The sequence below is a fragment of the Mesoplodon bidens genome (assembly GCF_964165515.1).
Source record: "Mesoplodon bidens genome assembly, chromosome: 20".
NCBI lineage: Eukaryota > Metazoa > Chordata > Mammalia > Artiodactyla > Ziphiidae > Mesoplodon > Mesoplodon bidens.
In genome coordinates, this window is record NC_138181.1 from 23,859,615 (window position 1) to 23,862,127 (window position 2,513).

Here is a 2,513-nt window from a genome sequence, read left to right on the forward strand (position 1 = left end):
TTGATTTCTTCAATGATCTCTTGGTTATTAAGTAGTGTATTGTTTAGCCTCCATGCATTTGTATTTTTTACAGATTTTTTTTCCTGTAATTGATATCTAGTCTCATAGCATTGTGGTTGGAAAAGATACTTGATATGATTTCAATTTTCTTAAATTTACCAAGGCTTGATTTGTGACCCAAGATATGATCTATCCTGGAGAATGTTCCATAAGCACTTGAAAAGAAAGGGTAATCTGTTGTTTTGGGATGGAATGTCCTATAAATATCAATTAAGTCCATCTTGTTTAATGTATCATTTAAAGCTTGTGTTTATTTATTTATTTTCATTTTGGATGATCTGTCCATTGGTGAATGTGGGGTGTTAAAATCCCCTACTATGATTGTGCTACTGTCAATTTCCCCTTTTATGGCTGTTAGCATTTGCCTTATGTATTGAGGTGCTCCTATGCTGAGTGCATAAATATTTACAATTGTTATATCTTCTTCTTGGATCGATCCCTTGATCATTAGGTAGTGTCCTTCTTTGTCTCTTCTAATAGTCTTTATTTTAAAGTCTATTTTGTCTGATATGAGAATTGCTACTCCAGCTTTCTTTTGATTTCCATTTGCATGGAATATCTTTTTCCATACCCTCACTTTCAGTCTGTATGTGTCCCGAGGTCTGAAGTGGGTCTCTTGTAGACAGCATATATATGGGTCTTGTTTTTGTATCCATTCAGCCAGTCTATGTCTTCTGGTTGGAGCATTTAATCCATTTATATTTAAGGTAATTATCAATATGTATGTTCCTATTACCATTTTCTTAATTGTTTTGGGTTTGTTATTGTAGATCTTTTCCTTCTCTTGTGTTTCCTGCCTAGAGAATTTCCTTTAGCATTTGTTGTAAAGCTGGTTTGGTGGTGCTGAATTCCCTTACCTTTTGCTTGTCTGTAAAAGTTTTAATCTCTCCATCGAACCTGAATGAGATCCTTGCTGAGTAATCTTGGTTGTAGGTTCTTCCCTTTCACCACTTTAAATATGTCCTGCCACTCCCTTCTGGCTTGCAGAGTTTCTGCTGAAAGGTCAGCTGTTAACCTTATGGGGATTTCCTTGTACGGTATTTGTTGCTTTTCCCTTGCTGCTTTTAATTTTTTTTTTATTATTATTTTTTGATAGTTTGATTAATATGTGTCTTGGCATGTTTCTCCTTAGATTTATCCTGTATGGGACTTTCTACCCTTCCTGGACTTGATTAACTATTTCATTTCCCATATTAGGGAAGTTTTCAACTATAATCCCTTCAAATATTTTCTCAGTCCCTTTCTTTTTCTCTTCTTCTTCTGGGACCCCTATAATTCGAATGTTGGTGCGTTTAATGTTGTCCCAGAGGTCTCTGAGACTGTCCTCAGTTCTTTTCATTCTTTTTTCTTTATTCTGCTCTGCAATAATTATTTCCACTATTTTATCTTCCAGGTCACTTATCCATTCTTCTGCCTCAGTTATTCTGCTATTGATTCCTTCTAGAGAATTTTAAATTTCATTTATTGCGTTGTTCATCATTGTTTGTTTGCTCTTTAGTTCTGCTAGGCCCTTGTTAAACGTTTCTTGTATTTTCTCCATTCTATTTCCAAGATTTTGAATCATCTTTACATTACTCTGAATTCTTTTTCAGGTAGACTGCCTATTTCCTCTTCATTTGTTTGGTCTGGTGGGTTTTTATCTTGCTCCTTCATCTGCTGTGTGTTTCTCTGTCTTCTCATTTTGCTTAACTTACTGTGTTTGGAATCTCCTTTTCACAGGCTGCAGGTTCGTAGTTCCTGTTGTTTTTGGTGTCTGCCCCCAGTGGCTAAGATTGGTTCAGTGGGTTGTGCAGGCCTCCTGGTGGAGGGGACTAGTGCCTGTGTTCTGGAGGATGAGGCTGGATCTTCTCTTTCTGGTGGGCAGGACCACGTCTGGTGGTGTATTTTGGGGTATCTGTGACCTTATTATGATTTTAGGCAGCCTCTCTGCTATTGGGTGAGGTTGTGTTCCTGTCTTGCTAGTTGTTTGGCATAGGGTGTCCTGCACTGTAGGTTGTTTAGTTGAGCTGGGTCTTAGCGTTGAGATGGAGATCTCTGGGAGAGCTTTCGCCGTTTAATACTACATGGAGCCGGGAGGTCTCTTGTGGACCAATGTCCTGAACTCGGCTCTCCCACCTCAGAGGCACAGGCCGGACACCCAGCCAGAACACCAAGACACTGTCAGCCACACAGCTCAGAAGAAAAGGGAGAAAAAAAGAAAGAAAGAAGGAAAAAAATAAAATAAAGTTATTAAAATAAAAAATAATTATTAAAAAAGAAGAAAGAAGAGAGCGACCAAACCAAAAAACAAATCCACCAATTTTTTTTTTTTAAGAAGATGTTGGGGGTAGGAGTTTTTATTAATTTATTTATTTATTTTTGCTGTGTTGCGTCTTTTCTGTGCGAGGGCTTTCTCTAGTTGTGGCAAGTGTGGGCCACTCTTCATCGCGGTGCGCGGGCCTCTCACTGTCATG